General features: G+C 37.1%; 2 long non-coding RNA genes across 6 annotated transcripts in view; one reads left to right on the top strand and one right to left on the bottom strand.

Annotated features, from left to right (window-relative positions):
• Positions 1-2,707: 2,707 nt before the first annotated feature.
• Positions 2,708-20,382, bottom strand: part of LOC106033866 (uncharacterized) — a 61,306-nt gene continuing 43,631 nt past the window's right edge. The window contains exons 3-4 of the long non-coding RNA XR_001205616.3: positions 4,220-4,316; positions 2,708-3,527 (exon numbers count right to left, since the gene is read on the bottom strand). This is a non-coding gene — a long non-coding RNA (uncharacterized lncRNA). The remainder of the gene's footprint in view (positions 3,528-4,219; positions 4,317-20,382) is intronic.
• The window catches only part of LOC106033823 (uncharacterized), a 223,072-nt gene continuing 214,824 nt past the window's right edge, over positions 12,135-20,382 (top strand). The window contains exons 1-2 of one of the 5 annotated variants that reach the window (XR_010831927.1): positions 12,135-13,468; positions 13,691-13,795. This is a non-coding gene — a long non-coding RNA (uncharacterized lncRNA). The remainder of the gene's footprint in view (positions 13,469-13,690; positions 13,796-20,382) is intronic. The other 4 variants (XR_010831925.1, XR_010831928.1, XR_010831926.1 and 1 more) reach the window with 4 other exon arrangements.

Genomic DNA, 20,382 nt, shown 5'->3' with positions numbered 1-20,382 from the left:
TATCCTGGATGACCTCCAGAACTAGTTGGCTGTTGTGCAGTGGAGAGCCGGGGAGGTTTAGCTGTCTTTAATGCAGCTGTGTTTCAGGGAAACTCCCTGTGTGTCTGTTGAAATCATTTCTCAGGTCAGCTCAGCTGAAGTTGGCATCAACCAGTATAATAATCTAATATCACCTGCCTGAGGAGTATATCTGGAGTTGCTACAGATCTTGTGTAATCTGCTGGAGGCAGGTGCATAAGGCCAGAAGCTAGAGAGGTGAAGAAAATGGATGCACCTAGCTGTATGCTATGTGTGTTGAATAAACAAGACTGAAGAGTCCGATACACATTGCCTATAATCCTACAGATGACAGAGGAAAAGAAGTCTGATTGTTGCTATTGAGAACAAATCAAATGGTCAAAAAGGAGAATAGGAGAAGAAAAGGCCAGCAGTAACCTGCAGTGTTTGCGTTTACTTTTGTGTGAATAATTCCTTCCTGTGTTGCGTTGGCTGTTAGTCCATGGGATAACCTATCCCTGTTGGGATGCCAAAATATCCAGGCAGCAGTAACTTTCAATCTGTATGTACCCACGAGGCTGAGAATGCTTAGTTGATTTGTGTTGCTCATGTTCAGTGAAGTACATTAGTAGTGTACAGTGGTATTTTCAAGTCTTGGATCCTGTCAGATTTGGGGACTTTGAATTGCCTTAAATAACTGGGACACAAGAATTCCTAAAACCCCAGAGATTAACCAGCCACAGAATAAAAATCAGTTCAGATACACATCTAAGCCTCATTTAATTTAAATCTAAGTTCTTGTGGAATTTTTAGTTATTTTTGGAATGGGAGACTTATGTTTAAAAAAATAAATAAATTAGGAGTTGGACAAAAATTCATTTTGAAACTTTTCAGTTCTATTGAAAGCTGAAATGCATTTTGAGGGGTAAAAAACAAACAAACAAACAAGCAAAAACATGAATTACCTCTGTTTCTTTAATTCAATTATATTTCAGTTATATTTCTAGTGGTTTTAGGAACATCATTTTTTCTTTAAAAATTTTTACTCCGTGCTATACATGAGTTAAGGAAAAGAGGGCAAAAATGTGGTTTCTGTGGTTTCTGACAACTTCTGTCAATCATAGTAAGATGCAGGAATATGCCCAGAGAAGCTCTTTCACAGGAAGGCTTATTCACACATGGAGGGAAGACTACGTGTACAGCAAGATGCATAAACATGTAATATTACCCTAAAAGAGAATATCCCATTTTTAATTCACCCCTTCAGTCAGAACTAGAGGTATGCAGTCACTCAAAAGGCTGTTCTAGTGTATAAGAAAATTCAACCAACCATTCAGGAATTCTCCTGCCCTAGGCAAGACTGAATCCAGGTAATTCCTTCACAAACAAATGCCTCATATGCCCAAGGAGGCTGGAGCAATGATAACTGGCTTTTAAAAAACCTAAGCTTGCCTGTTTCTGGGTACACTAAGAGTGCTGTCAGCATGGATTCAGGGCTGCTCGGTGTTATGGTCTTGATGGCTGTACTAGAACCTTGTAAGGAAGACTCTGAAGATAAAAAGGATATTCAGAGGCTTCTGTGATGCTTTCAAAGAAGGCATCAACTAATTGATTTACACGAAGAATTCAGCACCACAAACACTTGTGTAATCCTGCATCAACAGGTTGCCCTGAATTTATCTTGTCCACCATCTCTGCTTAGGACCAGCTCCTATAGCAGAGTAGGGTCCTACCTAATCTGAAATCTCTTGCTTATTTATTTATTTATTTATTTATTTATTTTTGCTCATTACATCACCCCAGTATTTTGTGTTTTGTTACATGATGTTCTGTAGATAACAGGAATGTGCTGACCTCTGAGTGATTTATACCTTTAGTCTGTTGCTGTGCTCCTGAGTGCCTGGCTTTGTCTGGTGTCGACAGTGAAGAGAACTTGACAAACATTGCAGCTTGGGTCCTTCTCTGAACTCTTTGCTATTCTCTTCTTCAGACACATACTTTCATATGGCAGAGTTTATTTCTGAATTCCATGCTTCACTTCATTGCGTCTTCCTTAGGTCAGATGTTTCTTCTAACACATTCAGGAGTTTTCAACTCACCGTTTGTTTCCTGTTCAAACTATAACCAGTTTCATGTTCTGACACACCCTTCTTCTGCACATATCTGTATTTGTATGTCTGACTGTTTTGCAAAATGTTCTTAGTGTTTGTAATTGTCTATACATTCTTAGAAATGTTTGCATCATCTATTGGTACTGGGCTATCAGACTATACTTTCTTAATGATTTGATGTTGTTGTTGCTTTCCTCTGTTCTTTTGCATCCTGGCACACCTACTTACTCTGATTTATGACATCAACAAATGCATTTTCTTTTTAGGAATACTGTTTTTAACAAATTTTTTGCAAATCAGAAAATCTATTTCTAACACCTGTGAAAAAATATTAAAAGGACAACAATTTTCATAGAATCATAGAATCATAGAATATCCCATGTTGGAAGGGACCCATAAGGATCATCGAGTCCAACTCCTGGCACCGCAAAGGTCTGCCCAAAAGCTTAGACCATGTGACTAAGTGCACAGTCCAAACACTTCTTAAATTCAGACAGGCTTGGTGCAGTGACTGCTTCCCTGGGGAGCCTGTTCCAGTGTGCAACCACCCTCTCGGTGAAGAACCTCTTCCTGATGTCCAGCCTAAACTTTCCCCTGCCTCAGCTTAACACCATTCCCGCGGGTCCTATCACTGGTGTTTACAGTGAATAGGTCACCTGCCTCTCCACTCCCCTTCTCAAGGAAGTTGTAGACCGTGATGAGGTCCCCCCCTCAGCCTCCTCTTCTCCAGGCTGAACAGGCCCCATGAACAGGCCCATATTAATTATTTTAATAATTAATTCACATAATTCAAGTCATTTTTTCAGCTTTAATACTTGCTTTTGTATTTTCAAAAATTCAGGAGTAAGGCATTGGATTGTTGCTCTGGAGAACTGAACTTCCTCATAGCAGATTTTCAGTGCAGTCTGGGGAAATTGTTTAATCTCTCTCCATCTTATTTTCCAGCCTGTGGAACTGAGACTGTAGTTCTATCTCTCTGTAAAATCTGTAATGGTTTGTAGAAGAAGGATAAAATTATCCACAGTTTCTGAGTGTGAAAGCTAGGAATTACTCAGGGAATATTAGACAGTAGGTTGGAAGCAACATGAAGGAATTACCTTTTTAAATGTAATGATCTCTGTGTCAATAAACACCCTAAAGAAAGTAAAGACCTTTTACTCCACACTGCCATGCTGGCTTTGGCAGACAGGCAAGTCGTAATTACTTGTAATGGAAGATGCATGTGAAATGGAAAGGCCTAAGTGCTAGTAAATATGGAATTTCATACTCTCATCTCAATATTTGTTTCATTATTTTTATGTTAGCCCAAATAGGGAGAATATCTCAAAAGAGGATAAAATATTTATTCTGCCATTGGTTGGATGTGAGTGGGTATCTCATGGCTGGTTACTGAATTAAGCGCTCTTCCTTCATGCAAACCTTGAAAAGAAAAACACAAAGTTGTTAACAAGAAGACATGTAAGCAGTAGGAAAACGTTATACTAAGTGTAAACATACTTACATGTAAGTTATTTCCAGGAATTTGTTTCAGGTGTGCAAAATGTATCTCCTCATAGTTAATCTGTAAAAATGTACACACTTTACCATGGGGCTTCCTTTCCTGTTTGCTTTTGGTTATTAATCTTAGAACAAGCTGTGCTTAGGTGTTTGGTCTCCTTGCAAAAATTTACCTTATCCAAAGTGGCATTTCATATATAGTGGCATTGGCAAGTAGACACATAGCATTCTGAAAGAATTCATTAAATAGGGACGTGTTAGTTTACAGGTTTAATCCATATGATATTTATTGGCAGTCATACAGGCAATGACAGGCAGCCAACACACTATTCAGTGGACTTTTCCACCCATCTGTTTATCCATCTGTTACTTGAAAAATAGATTGCTTTTTTTTTTCCAAAAAAAGCATTGTTTTAGCAGGCCAGTGAGATAAAGATATGTTGAAGTATAGAACTCATTGTAACAGGACTATCTGTAACAGGACTATCTGAAACATCCAGCAGTATCTTGATATGAAATAATATTGGTAACTGGTGTGCCTCTGGCCCCTGACACTTATACACATGCCACAGTATATTACCAAAATAAACTCAAAATAGACAAGTTCAACTTACTTTTTTTTGTGTGAGCGGAGGCAGAAGACGGCTCTTTGACCACATTCTTGAGTTACGTGTTGCTGAGCGCATATTACCTTGTTAAGATCAGAATGCTCTGGAAAAAAAAAAAAAGGAATAATCTGATTTTTAATCGGAATGGCAATATTAACTTGTGCACTGTGTTGACGTAGTAAGAACACCTCAAAAAGAGAATTAAGTTATTTAATTTCAGTCAGATGCTTAAAAAAATTCATTAATGATATGTAAATTGTTTTTATGCTATGGATTTCTGAGGCCTACAGTTTTAAATACTGTTATCTTTTTGTTTGAAAATGTGTTTTTCCTCAGGAACAAAAAGTTATGAATATGCTTTTGAGGGAAAAAGTCATTTAAAAAACTCTTAAAATTGATAACTTCATATAACTATAGCTATACTAAGAGACACATTCCAGAGATATCAGTTGAATCACAAAATTGAGGAAAACTAATTATGCAATTTTTGATTGTCATCTGCCCTTTAATCTGTTGTTTTAAATTTTTGTGTAAAAGAAATGCCAAAATGACAGGAGAAATTTCAGATATTTGTTGTGTTGTAATTGTGCTGATGAAAAAGGCTTGCATTGGCAGAGCTTTATGATGTCCCCAGTTCTAGTGAACGTTACAAAATGTGCATTGCAGCATATTCTTTATGGTTCATGGGCTGGCTGATTCGCAGCATTCACCCTGAAAATGCCTTAGTGGCAGATTTGTTACGATTTATTTTGGCAATGTGGTATTCTACAAGATAACAGAATCAATGACAATGTCTGACAAAATTTTCTATTGGGAGATCTGCTTTCATTTTGGTAACATTTTTAGCCTATGAAATGTATAAACTGAGAAATGTATTGATAAATAATTTCCAAAATATTAAGTGACAGAGAGTTGTGCCTAAAAATACAAAGCCAAAGAAACTCCTGTGGACATTTCCACTGATTCAAATGGCTTGCCCAAGACTGTTGGAACACATAAGCTGGTCTCTTCTCCAGCGGTACTGTGCTGTCACTCTGCAGAGGGAGCAAAATGAACCTGTTCCTTCAGTTTAAGGATGTTGACCCAGCATACAGTTGGCTCTCAGGGCTGCAAGCGCACATAGCCGGCTCATGTTGAGCTTCTTGTCAACCAACACCCCCAGGTCTTTGTCACCTGAGCTGCTCTCAGTCCATTCTCTGCCCAGCCTGTATTAGCGTTTAGGTTTGCCCCAGCCCAGATGTAGGATCTTGTTCTTTGTCTTGTTGAACCTCATGAGGGACACACAGGCCCACTTCTCAGGCCTGTCCAGGTCCCTCTGTGACTGCGCCACACAGCTTGGTGTCATCATCAAACTTGCTGGTAAAGAACAATAAGACAGCATAGAGAGGAATCACAAAACAACATGGAGGACTAATTATGTTTATTCTAAACTTTCAGCATGTCTTTCTATTTAGAGCTGAAAGGTTTCAGCAGCTGAAAAATGAAGATGACAGCAAAGTAAGGATATTGTTGTTATTATTTGCCCATCGGGCAAGCAACATGCAAGCGTGACTTTTTTCTTCAATTTAATTTAGTTGAAAGCATTAATAATAATTTACCAAATTGGATCAATTTTTAATATTTCCTAAGGGAGTTTATTCACAGATTTCACAATTATATATAGTCTTGTTAGGAGGCTACTGTACTGTAGGATTTTCCCCCAACTCTCCTGAGATAGCAGTAAGATTGCTTGTAACTCATTGCACAATGGGACATTCTGTGAAGAGAGAACTTAAAAAACAGTTTTTATTGTGAAAAAAAATGCATCCTATTTTTCATGGAGCAGTCAATGATATGAAAGAAAATCAGGAAGCAAGTGTAAAGCAAAATAGCTAGCTTTTTTTGTACTCGTATTTGTCTGGGATAGGTATGCTACTGAAAAACAGCACAGAACATAATTTACCAAGGGACTATTGCAAATATAGTGTTCATTTTCCTTGAAAGTAATCAGTAAATTCAGAATTTAAGGTGTTTTACCACCAGTCTTTACAAACATGCTCCAAGTGTATTCAAAATGATGTACAACATGATATGAACATAATGAAGTATACAAATCTGGAAAGCTTTTGGGAAAATCTTCAAGGAAAGACTTTCCTGGCATAAGTTTAAGTTTGTAAGCAAATTTAAGTAATGTAAGGAAATAATTTGTGTATTTTACTGCTGAGAAAGAAAACTCTGAGGAATAACAATATGTATGCGTATAGAACATAAGTAAAGTCACATGGAAATTTACAGGAATTTTCTGTGCTAGTTAACCATGCCGACATGCTTGGTTTGCAACGCATGCAAGGTGAATTAACCCACCTGAAATAGGTTATTTCTGTCTCATTTGGGCAATTAGGCCTAAAAGTTTCAAAAATTTCATGCTTATTTTGAGTCAAGAATGTTTAAAGAATAATTTGCATGGTCATGCTCTGTAAATTGATATCCTAGATTCTTAGGCAATGACAGTAAGCACTCAGGATTTTCACCTTTCTGAGGATTTCTTAGTCCTCAGAAATTACACCTCAAAGAGAGGTGTAAGCAGGGAGAAATAATGCTCTACATGGCACTTAAGTGTTATGTGAAATACGGCAGAAAATATTTCAAATGCTTCAGAGCAGAGGGAACACCAGATGTGTTTGCACTTTTTAAGGACTCCTTCAGAAATATGGAAGGAATTCACTATCACCCTTCTTTGACTGCAATTACAGTTTGTCCTTAAATATGTATGTGTGTGTACTTTACACAGGAATAGCATTCATCAACAGGCTATTCCAAGGCTTCATAAACTCCAGTAAAAATCCTGTAGTGTGGTCTATTTTGGCTTACCGCAGATTACTGCATGTCTTGCAGTTGACTTCAGTGTCTGTTATGTAACTGTGTGTCCTTGAAATTGTGTGTTTGCTGCACTAATTTTTAGTAGTAACTCAAAAAGTGGAGTCAAACTTCAGTGTTGATTCTTCTATGAATGTAGCAACTCGATGATTAGCACAGAGGGAGGCTGTGCTGGACAATAAGAAGGTGACTGCTGTAAGCTGGAAGAGGAAGCTAGAAGCAGTTTAAAGAAAAAGAAAATAAGGATGAAAGCTAAAATAAATATAAAGGTAAAAGAAAGATAAGAGCTTTCAAATATTTTGTCTGGAAGCTGGATTCTTTTACCTGTTATGTAACAGTTACCCAACTAATTTACTCAACTACTAACACTGAGCAAAAGTACTTTCAAAATTTTCTTCTTTTGTTTCTGCATATCCATAGTACAGGTCAAAGCCTAGATTACAGTCTAGAAGAGATAGGAAGTCAGCAGTTAGTTGAAAAATAAGATAAGATAAGATAGATATTTGAAGGAAATCTTGTTACAAGCCTTATGACCTGTACAGTATAGTAGATACCAGTATAATTTCTCATGAGTTTGCTTCTTCCCCAGGTACATTGGAAATCAGAGAAAAAATAAGATGCTTATTTATGAAGTAAGTTACTCAACACATGAAATGATGGGTCGTGTCTATATTACTTCTTTACATTACTTCTGGTCCTGTACTCATATTTCTTCTTAGAATACATTTATATTTGAATTTGAGACAATACTTTTCCCTCAGTTTCATTGACAAACTCTTATTTTTAACACATGGTCTGTCAAACACCACTTAACGGTATTTTGTTTACACCTAATGCTTTCTCAGGACTTTGGTTAGCTCTTTGTACCCATTGACTTGGATGGTAAGTATATATTGCAATAACTTTAAACAGTACTTTTTAAAATGCAGTAGTCTTTAAAATATCTATAATTCCTCACTGTGCATGGGGTCACAGGGGTTGCATAGCATTGCGTAGCAGCTGGGGCATTGCTTCTTACGGGGATTTGCTGCACTCATGCTACCCAAGATTGACATCCACATAGGACCCTACCACATCAAGAACCATGATGGTCCATGGGTTGAAATCTGGGTAAATTGAGAGGTAAGTTTTACTGTCAATAAGATACATAATTTAACCCTGGAATAATACTCTTAACTTTCATTGGAAAGTATGAAATAAAATATAATGAGATTCAAAAGTAAATGTCAGAAAAGTTCAAGCATGGAGGCTTTTAAAAGTCCAGGAAACAATCTTTCAGCTTGTCTCATGGTTACTTTTCATCAGCCAGCACCTGGATCTCGCTTAGCCCTAAACCTCTATGATATTAATAGTTGGCCTTTGCCCTTTAGTTGTTCATTTATTCCACATGCTGTCTAAGAAAAATGCATACAAACCTTTATCTTATATATTAGTCTTAAGGGAATTTCAGAAGGGTGGTGGTAAAATTCAAGGAATCCAGAAGAACTGTGTTAGGAAACAATTATATTGTCGCTGAGAGGTGAGTCGTTTTTCAGCTGCCAAATGAATTACTGTTTGGGATTTAAACATGACTGTTTCTACTTCTCTTCAGTGGTGGTAGCTTTGAGTAAAATGGGCTAAGGAGAGATACAAAACTAGCTCCTCCCTTCACAGGTCTGCCTTATTTTAGGACGTTTCCAAAGCTACTTGTCTGCTCATAGTGACATACTGGGAGAAATCTTTGCATATAGAATACCACTGAGTGAAATCTTGTGAGACAGATCTCATCTGCAAGGTTACATGGATGCTAATTAATCATACAAATAGGTTCAGTCACTGCTTGTATCTCTGGTTTCTCACACATTCCAGGAGGGTGGAACAGCAGTGGAAGTAGGTCTACAGCCTTCTCTGGGAGTAGGCATTTTTTTCTTTTTCTTTTTTTCTCTCTCTCTCTCTTTTTTTTTTTTTTCCCAGAAAAGAAATTACTTTGTCTTTTTCTACTGTCACAGGGTTTGACAATCTCATGTCCAATTTTCTTAGCTCTAAAAAATTGGTAAATCCTGTTTCCTTTCTGGTACAGTTTTATCCTTCAAATTATTATGGTATTTGAAATTATTTATTTACTGGACTCTGGTCATGCTATCGAATGTTGAATTAGGAGGGATGAAGAAAAAATAATTCTATTCAGTTTTGTCAGTTGGCTTGTTGGGTGGTTGTTAGATGGAGAGGAAAGAAAGGTGCTATGGAACAGAGATTTTGACTTTATTGTGGCAGAACTGCATCCACTTAAAGTCGTGATGATTCATTGTTTGTAAAAGATCTATTTTTAGCTGGCCTGAATTATATGGAGATTAAAGAGAATCATTAGCATAAAATTCCCCTTGATGCTTCTGCAGTTGGTATAATACAAAAGACTTTGATAAGATCTCTTCAGCCTAGATAACTTTGGTGAATCCCTAAGTATGCGCAAAAAGCTGATTGGTAACCATACAGAAGCTTTTGTGGGTCAGTGATCTATTCCTCTGAGCACAATGCAACTTTTCATACAGAATGCATTCCAAAATAATGCTTTTTAGAAATAGAAGTGACAGAAGAAACAGAGAGATGAAGAGGGAGAGAGGTACATTTATAGCTGTAGAGCGAACACAGATATCTTTAGGAAAAACATTCATGTTGGATTTTGCTGTTTGCTCTGGTCTCTTAATACAGAGTGAATGCCTCTTTCACTTCATTGCATCCATCCAGACTGTTGTTTCCTGTCATGTCAAAATGCATGCAGCTAGGGCGATTGCTACATGGTGTAGATTGCAGTGGTGAGGAAGATGACCAGCTACCCTCAGTCACAGATGAGTAGTTGTGTGAACTTCTCTCATCATGTATCAGCATGTCATAGCCACATAACTCCAAAGGCATTCATTACGGTACCTCAGTTGTTGCAACAAGTATGAAATGAATGTGATGAATGTGGCAGAATATGTAATTGTTACAAAGCACTTTTAAACAGTACAACGCACATCGCAATACACTGCATTAATGTAATGATCAACAGTATTTGCCATCCTAGGATAAAATGTCATAGGAGGGGAAGTCCAAGAAGTGCTAACATTTTGGTTTTGCTCTGATGAAGAAAAACTTAACTGTGAAGTTCAGAAATCATGTATGAAACCATAAACGACCTCCATACTTAGCTGGGTAAGTGCAAACCTGTATTACTTCAGTTCCATGAATATGGTGGAAAATAATGTCTTAGTATACATCATTGTGAATTTGGCCTAGTGATTTACCATTTAACTTTTAAGTAAAAGTTGAATCATGGTGACAATAGCTACTCTACAAAAATCATCTCTGAAATGCCCTTATTCTTTTGTTCTGAATAGACTCACTTCTCCTTCAGGTTCTTAAATATAATAAATTTGCTGGTAGAGGACAAGAATAACAATAAAAGTGAAATCAAACACAAATCAGGAAGAATATGAGGGCATAAGCAATTGTTTTGTAAGAGAAGATTTTATGTGAATTTTCATTACAAAGAGATGAGATTCATTGGAAATTTATGTATGTGGAGAGAATACTTAGACAAAGCATAAATCCATTGCAGTAATTCTCACTGTTAGTAGACAGACTGTTAATATGTCTTTTCACATTATGCAAAAACAGCAAACAAAAATAAGGGTCACAGCTTTAAGAAGAGTTGTTTGTAATATCTGTTAGACTGAGCAAAATGTCACAACATGTAGTCTTCTGGAAAAAGCAAATAGGTCATTAAATCTCAGATGAATAAAGCATGTTTCCAAACTGCTATGGTGTTTTGTCTTTTTGGAATCACTGCAGCAGTGCATGGGCTGTGGCTATGATATATGAAGACAATCGGGCAATAGGTTTTAGTGGGACTAAAATTTGCCCCATGGTGTCAGAATGAAGGGCTGCTTTGAAGATTATCTCATGCAAAGAAAGAGACCCACCAGCTGCAAAACAGGTGGTAACCCACCAGGGGCAGGCACATATGAAATCACAGCCCTTTACTTGGATTTCAGTGAAAGGAAAAATGAAAGGATAAAAGGTAGAAGACCTGATTCAGAGGAGCAGCCTCGTGACTTTTTATTAGGGCTTTCATAAATGAGATTGTGTTTAGGCTGTACACTGGGATAATGAAGATTCCAAATGTTGAACATAAAACGTGGGCCTCGCAACCAGGTGCACGTCTGCTTCATGTGTTAAAAAAACTCATTGGTGCAAGGATATGTGTTTTCATGATGTGTTTATATCTTTTATGCGACTATTTCTTTAGTCAAGGGAGCTTACACTGTTACTACGCTCAGGGACCTGGTAACGTTGCCATTCAGTCCCCAGTGGTTCCATCACGAAACCCAACTCTCCTATCTTTTTAGAGAACTTGGAACGGAAGAATGAGCTGGAACAACCTGCCCTGCTGTATTATCTCAGAGAATAACACAAGGCTGCCAACAGCAAAATTGAAGGTATTTCAGATCTTTCCGAAGTTCTAGACTCAAGAGAAAAGTCAATTTTAAAAGAAGGTAATATTTTTCCTGTGTATTTGTTTATTGCCATCTTAATGAAAGGAGAGAGCACTGCACGTAGCATTCTTGAAAGAGAAGGGAGAAGAACAAGAGCTTTTATCTGGCCCTGAAATACTTAGCGTATAGCTAGCATTGCACTAAATAGGGTTTTATGGTTTATAGGCAGTGCCAAGATGTAATTCCTGTCCAACAGTAACAGGGAATATTTCCCAGCACTGAATCTTGATTGCCTGTGCTGTTTCCTGTTAGAATAGCCTTGCATCTTCTGTTTGGCCTGGTCAGATAGAGTTTTCCCCTATAGTTTCTTGGACACAAAGAAGCTGGTATGGGCCAGGGATCACTCCAGCTGACAGCTGGGAGCAATCCATTTTCTGGAAAAAGATAATATAATTGTATAAATGCAGAAAGACCAGTGGCCACGGGGAAAGAAAACAAGCTCTGTTAATGTTTAGTTTAGCTAGTTGTGGAAGACTCTTGTATAAAAGTCCCCTTTTAAAGTGAATTGCTCTCAGCAGTTCCTGGGATTGGACGGTTTTGTCCAGTAGGAAATTCAAGTGTTAAATTTTGGATAGAATTGCCACCATTTAGAAAGTGCAATTGAAAATTTTTCTAGACTGTAGCATTGAAAAGATCTTAAGATTAACATCCTGAAATATAGTTGTATTAAATATGGAGAGAGGACAAGTAACAGGAAGGAAGAAATGAGAAAAGTTATCCTCTTAGCTTGCAGAGAAAAACAAAGCTTTCCATGATGCTGAGGTTTCAACACATGGCATTAGCTTGAGCATTGTGGGAGCTGCTGTGATTACAGCCCATTGGTTCTTTAGGGGTGGACTTTTATGGTCAAAAAATGTGAGATTAAGAAGGAATTTGTGAGGTTGTGTCTGCATGGTGCAAGAAAGCAAATACCATTCATACTCAGTAGACTAAAATGTGGATGGTTTCACTAGGGCACCTTTGAGATGGGCTGCCTGTGGCAGAAGATTAAAATGTGAGTTCAGTTCTTTATTTAAGTAGTCGGTTAAGTAAGTATGAGATGGTGTATGTGACTAGCTTCCCAGAATCTCCCAGGACAGCTAAAGTGAGCTGTAAATACATAGTGTACATTAGTGATCTCCCAAGAGACATCAAGCTGTCACTGTTGAGCAAAAGAAGATTTTCACTGTATTGAGATAGATCTTGCAACAAACTTATGGTAGACATTTCCTTGCAAGTGAGGGGGGGATGCTTCTGAAGTTGTTGTTAGGACAGGCATTTTAGAATGTTATAAATAACACTGTTAATATTTCAGTCATCATATTTCATTCACTCACAAGACTTTAATCTGCTTTTGCAGAATTTGCAGGATTGCTGCTCTCTAGACTTCTGTACTTTTAACATGATATATTAACTGCTTTTTTGCAGCACCGTGTGAACTCCCCTCCTAGTTCGAATTAGTTAAAAGTTATTCTAAAATCCTCAGATTTCTTTTGTTATTACTTAAAACACTTTCCATAGCTATGTTTTTAAAAAGTAAATAACATCTGGCTGGTGTGTTTAAAAAATCAGTCTGTAGCAGATAATGTAAAAATGACCTTGGCCCTAAAAGTAAAAGAAGAAGTGTGGGGGGGAGACAGGAAGCTGGCTGAACACTATGCTAATAAGAACACAGCTCATACTCTGCATAAAGAGGGGGAAAGAAAAAAAAAAGACTTCGCAGTGAAGCACTTTAAGGCTAGGCTATTTGAATGTTTTTTGTCTGGATGACGCAACACTGAGCTCATGAGAGTCAGATCAAATCCAAAAGGAAGAGAAGAGGCAAAAGTCCAGCAGGGAGTCTTGCTATTCACTGATTCACAATAAAAACGTTGATAAAATATGAATCTTCTGAAGTCCAGGCAAGGTAAAACAACTTAAATTGAGACAATGAATAAAATAAATATTTCTAGCTATTAAAGCTTGTTGCTGATAACACAAAAACTTCAGTAATAGAATTTATTGTAAATTTATATTTAATTGTTTCATCATATTTTTGAACTGGGAAGCTACTTATTTCTTGTATCTCACTGTCACTGTGATTCATTTTGTTCTTTCTTAATTGTTTATTAAAAAAATCAATAAACAGTCACCAGCTGGGAACGAAGTCACGAAGTTGCAAAGAACCTATCATGCCAACTGAAATCCAAGGTCAAGTTGTTGTTGACTTCAGTAGATACCAAATCCTAAAACGGTAAGGGGGACACTGATGTTTGTATCTCTGCTTTGCTTAAAAGTCATTCTTTCCTAGTGCTTCAGCTGTAAATTGCTAAAACAATGCTCACCGGATATTTTAGAACATGTATTTATCACCTCAGGTCTGTCCTATTTGCACATGGCTGAGATGAATATTTTTTTCAGTGTGATTTTAAAACTTGGAGAGAATAATTGTGGTAAATTCAAACCATTGGAACTACAGTGGGTATATTCACTTTTCAGCTGATTCACTGGGGCTATGCAGAAACATGCAATTTTGCCAACAAAGTTTACTCCTAAATTATAGAAGGATATCTTTATAATCCTCTGTACAGATATAGTTGCCCTTCTCTTTTCACAACAGAAGACCTGGTCAAAAGAAAGCTTGCAAAAAAGATGTTTTAACTTCACAGTTGCTAGATCCAATGGCACACTTATCCAAGGCACTGAATTACATAGATTCATAGGTGGGGGTATATAAAAAGCCCTAGAACTAGTACATTGTGTATGCAGAAAGGAAAAACTGTACGGGACATTAAGCTTGATACTTATATTTAAAATTAGAAGAAATTTATGTTGCTTCCTGGTATTCTTATTGAAAAAAAGCATCAGTAAATCTTTTTTGATGCACTACTGTAACAACTTTCTGACCCCTTTGTGTTCCCCAGCATAGCACTACCCCAGCGTTACACTTTGAGCAGTGTCCTGTACTCTGGTACTTAAATTTCAGGATTAACAGAGCCAGCTGAAAGAAAGTGAAAACTTATTCCTGAGTAGGAACATACTGTCCATTAAAGGTAAGATGTGAAGAATGAAGACTTTTCTTTCAATTATTTTTCCACCTTCACAGGGGACATAGAGCAATCCTGTGCTATGTGGTCCTCTCAGAGGCCACCATAACAACCTCATGGGTCCAGTGAGAGAGGCTGCAGTTATCTTTTTTTCTTCCCAAGTGTGTCTTAGGAGCATTCTCGCTGCCTTTATGGTAGCTTGATATGGCATAGACACATTACCAGTCTACATTACTTTTCAAAGGTCAGTCTTCAAGCCAAGATAGTTACAAAGGCCAATTAGGAAATCCCTTCTTCACGAAGCAAACCACAGCACTTACCCAGAGAGCAACACTGTTAATGAGTTGATTTGGTGTTTTTCATGCCAAGGGGGAGAGGCAAGCAACCTGCACTTGCACCACAGAAGCATGTGCAGCAATGGCAGATCTTACCAAGGTTAGCCAGTGTCTTAAATCTAGAGCAGCTCCGCAGTGTGGCAGACTTTGCAGACCTGCATCATTTTCCAGGATTGGACTATCTTTGGCAACCTCACACATTCTGCAAGTTTCACGTCGAGTTTTTAATGACTTCAAGTTGTCACAGTTTTTGTTGATTGTACAATCAGGAGTGCTTTAAAAGTACTTTGTCCTGTGGAAACCACTGTTTAAGCAGTGGTTTCCACAGGACAACATGCAGTAGTGCCAAGCAGAGGTTTAGGGGTAGCAGTCACAGTAGTTGGTTCTCCATTTTGTTTTCCATCAACCTGACTTTGTTGATTGATTATTTTTTTTCAACCTAAGAAATGATTAATCTAATGATAACCGACGTAAGTAAAGTTCATTTACACAAAGATATGGCATAAAGACTTGGATACAAGCCAGGTATGTGATGTAATGTTTGTGTATAGTGTAGTTAGTGGATAAAAGCAATAAGTACAGTAATTTTATTAAGGTAGTTGTCAGAAAGAAATCTCTATCTCTTATGTTAATGCAAAAATTCTATAATGATGTGAATTAAGGTCAGATTATAATTATTAATTAAGATAGCTGGCACTGCAGATATGTCTAGCACAACACTAGACGCTGAACAGAAGTTTCTTTCATAGCAGTCTTATTTTACTAGCAAATGTTGCTTATGAGTATCATGGAATTGTGCAATTAATTATGCTTAACAAGGAATAGCTTTAGTCTACCTAATTGATTCCCTGATAATTTGCCTAGAAGATGACTGAAGATTTCTTTGTGCATTTCCAGTTGTCAGCTTTTGGAAATGGGTAGTTTTGTTGTCATCCATTTACAGGAAAACTGTGGTCTTTCCTGCTAATCTGTAATGTTTCTTCCACCAGTACTATGACAATATCATGAAATGTCTCTATACCGTTGTCCATTTAAATTTTATGGATAGAAATATACTTTGATCTAGTTTATTAATGTTTTCAGTCATTTGATACAGGTCTACCCTTTTTCTAAAACAGTGAATTAGTATTTATAATGCACTAATTGTCTTTAAAACTTTTGTTTTGAAGGACATTCTTGAGTGGCAATCTCCAAGTTACATCGAAATGGTGTTGTTTGTTATTTTTAGAAAAGTTGTATAAGTAAGAGAAATTTATAGACCATATTGCTGCTTGTAAAAGATTTGTGGTATGTAATTCTGTCAAATTTTAAATCCTCTGAATCCTATTTTATGACAGTAATAAATAAATAGTGTGATGAGTACCAGAACACTGCTTCCTGGCTGCACAGAAGTGGCGGCCTGTTGTAAGGCTCTCAAGTCATGTCCAGAAGTCCATTCTTTTCCCCTGTCCTGATGAGCTTTTCTGTACAGGATGCATGTGTGTCTGCTTTATTTTGAGGTAGCTGGATGGGTATCGTTCATCACTTCTCTGTCCATCAGATGCTATGAAACATTTGGAAACGTCAACATAATTCTTTGCTCACTATTGGCTATAAAATAGCTGAATGTATGTGTTATTTTGCCTAAAACAACAAAAATGTGTCAGGACACTCCACATTCTGAAGCAAAATATTGACTGGCTCATTTTGCATATGGTGACTTCAAACATTCATCAAATGAACAGTGCTTATTTGATGTTTTCTATACTTCAGTAGTTAGCCCAATTTTTCTTGCCCTAGGAATTAGTTCTTCAGCTACTGCACTTACCTTTCCATCGGGGAGTAAGGAATGCCTATTTTCACCTTCATTGCAGTATGTTATTCACATACTTGTAGCTCTTTCTTCAGTGAATTCTTGTTATGCAAACCAATAAAGGCAGTTAATGGCCCCTGTCTGTTATTTGTGCATATAGCAAGTCGTGCTGTGCTGTGGTTCCAATTTCTAATTTGGTTATACAGCTTGAAGTCTACTAGGGTACCATCAAGTAACTAATACATTCATTTCAAACTGTGTAATTAATTGCACTTTAATTCTGTTTGATTATTGGACAGTACTGTGTGTCTGAAAGCCATTAAACTCTTTATATGACAAGGTATACAAGTTTCTTTCTGAATGTATTCTGAGGACAAATCTATTAAGTTTTTTCTGCCTACTCACATTCTGGCTTTGCAAATTTCTATTTTTTCAAGCCAGAAACAAACCTACAGTTTCTATATAATAAACTTCTGCAGACTTCAGTGCTGCATTTTTAATGGACTCAAAAGTCCATGCATGCATTTTTAGCCATCTCATTTTTGTTGTTCATGGTTAAGCCAAAAATGTAGTCTTTAGCAGGTTTGCATTCCACTTTGGTACTTTCTTTCTCACAACAAATCTCATCCTACTCAAATTTAGTTCTGTGTACACCTGCTACTACTAGTCCTTTAAAACAATTGCCGCCAGGAATACAGATCAAGCTGAAATCCCATCTACTGTATTTTATACTCACATTTAATAATGATAGCATGTGTCTGAAGTCCATAATCTCAGAAAAATCATCTGAAAAGGCAGTGATGATAGACCACCGAAACAGGAGGATAGTTTAAAAAGAAAGAAAAAAGGTAAACCTTGGGATTTTTGTTCCCAATTGCTTGTTTTGTTTTCAAAGGAACAAAGGAGATGGAGGTTTTAGGCAAAAAAAAAGAAGGTAAGAAAAGTAAAATAATTATTTCCTCCCGGGAGGGAGAAAAGTGTCGTCAACAAACCACCAACAGTCTATGCATTTGCCACCTGTCTGATGGTGAAGGGGGAACTTGAAGAAGACAAGGGGGTGGTAGTTTATTTTCTGCAGGGAGGGTTTTCCTAGCTAAGCGAAGGAGGAAGTACACAGATGCCTGAGGGAAAGCAGATAAGCAGTTAGGAGAACCTGGTATCACTGGGAAAATAGAGGTGAGCTGACTTGAGAACACTGGAGAAGAGCTGATTCCCTGAGCAAAGAGCTGATGACAAAGCTTATTGATTCCTGTGGCTTTGCAACAAATCTTGAAGGCTGTATCGTGAAACACTGCTCTTCCCTCCCTTGTCTGGCTGAAACTACAGACATAACTGTCTGCGTCCTCTTCATGTCTGAGACTCATTTTTAGAAGATATTTTGCAAATGTCAGAATTAGATTTATTTTTATGTTCAGACATGTAACTGTTGCTTAGAAGTACAACTAATAGCTACCCACACACATACATGGACATGGGTAGGCAGAGAAGAGACTCAGTTGCTTGCTTCCCTGTCTCCTGTCCAAGTGACTTGGCTCTGGTTGTTCACCACAGTTACCCAGTTCTTGTTCTTCTCTACACTCCATAAGTTGAGGCTTAAAATTTTTTATTACTACTTCATTTTTCTCTGTCCTATCACCTGGGTTTCACTAGAATCTGAAATAACCCATCTATGTGCAGGTATTCTCTCTCTCTCTCTCTCTTTTTTTTTTTTTTTCCCTAAATTTTCCTTCACTGTTTTTAGCATATCTTCTAAGTGAGAATATAGGTGTATTTATTTTTAAAACCAAGTATAGGCATGTTTTTCATTTGTCATCCTGGGTTCTCTCTCTCTCTCTCTCTTTTTTTTTTTTTTTTTTTTTTTTTGTGCTGCATTAAATGACTGAAGGCTATCTCTTCCACTAGATTCTTAATTAAGGACTTGTTTGTGCCTAGGGGTAAGACTTTGGAGTGCTACAGTGCACATGGCATTGAGGAATACTTGAGATTAAGACTCTATTTAAGCAGACATTTTTATCAGATTTCACGTTTAGCCTTTTTTTCCCATGTGCCAAATGAAAAATTACAGATGAATTTCATCAGCAGCTAAACTTCAGAGGCTGAAACATGCTCAATGTAGAAAGAGCACTGGAATTTCTTAAAGTAAGCATTTTGAGTATCTAAGCGAGCATGTGCAGGAGGTAAATGAGGAAAGTAGGAGACAGATCCCAGTCCCTCAAAGCAAATGTCAACTTCAAAGGATACTAACTCCTCAAAATAGATGAAAATTTTCACCCTAGTTTTATAGTGTGTGCATATCATTTTCCTTTCTTCGTCATCTTATTCCTGGAAATTTTAGTCAGTTTTGCTTTCTGTTTGCATGTTGACTGTCTGAAGAAGCACATATTGAAGAACTTAAGTCCAGGCTGAAATTAAATTGTATTTGAAAGAAAAACCATTATATTGAAAAAGCTTGGTACCAGGTGCAGTTTAAGCTGTATTCTGCTGATGTGCTTAAGGATCCATATCATCATACATACCTGCCTGCCTCTTTAAACTTGCAGATGTTTAGATGAGAGAGGAGATAGATGCATGACTGCAAGTTTAAGTCAGTCTTTATAGTGTTGGCAGGAATAGTCATAAAAATCATTCCATTTTCACATCTGGTTCAGTAATGCTGAAATTACAAAAGTTACTGAAAATATATTTCTCAGTTCCACAGTTCAGTGTCTGCTCAGGATTAAATTTTACACTTTTTCTCTGCCCCAAAATTTGCTGGATGGTTTGTTACCCTGATGGCCCTTAAATGTCTAGTATGCTCTTAAGACAAAGTGCTGAGATAATAAATAAATAAATAAATAAATAAATAAGTGATTTTTATCTGTGTTGACATTAGGTTTTTACTCTATATACAGCTGCATGCAGTCACAGCATCAGTTCTAGAGATTAAACATTCTGACAATAGCTATAAGAAAGATGGTCAGATTAATTTCTTATCAAACTGAGTTGATTCAGAGTAAGGAATAGAAACCATCTGATGTATTTTACAGATCAAAGCTAATTCTCCATTGACACACATGCACTTGAGTAGGCGCATCTGTGTGACAGCTAAATTATAGGAGTGCTTTACACACACATTATCTTGTCACAACATAAGAACATCCTACTGTGCTAAAATACCTCTTCAGGAAGAAACATGTAATTTTCCTATAGTGTTGGGGAGGATGCTAAGCAGCTTCTTTCTTTTTACATCTCCTTTATTTTCACCTTCTACAGGCATGAGAGAAGAGCAAAAGTTTTAAATAAATTTGAAAACTATTCATTTCATTTTATTTTATCTGTCACTTCACTCTCTCTTCACCTTCTGTCTATTTAATGAAATGTGTTAGTAGCTCTGCTTATGGCTGGAAGGAAAACAGTGATTTGGCTTTAGAATTTAGTTGCTTACTTAAAGGGACTGATTATAAGGATTTTTTCCATTTATGTTTTAGGGAAGGTGAATATGTCAATATTTACTAAAACATATCTACAACACTTTTGTAAGAAATGGCAACAAAGCACAGTAGTTTTTATTGATTCATTTGTGCTACTAGAATGAGACTTGGTTTTGTTTGTTTTGGAAAGGTTGGTGAATGTGGCAGCACGCGCTAGCAGCTCATGCTGGCCAGCTTGAGACTAGGGGTAGGTCAAT

Source organism: Anser cygnoides, chromosome 5, assembly GCF_040182565.1.
Source record: "Anser cygnoides isolate HZ-2024a breed goose chromosome 5, Taihu_goose_T2T_genome, whole genome shotgun sequence".
Lineage (NCBI taxonomy): Eukaryota > Metazoa > Chordata > Aves > Anseriformes > Anatidae > Anser > Anser cygnoides.
The sequence above is the reverse complement of the archived record's forward strand: the minus strand, read 5'-3'. Positions and strand labels throughout refer to the sequence as shown.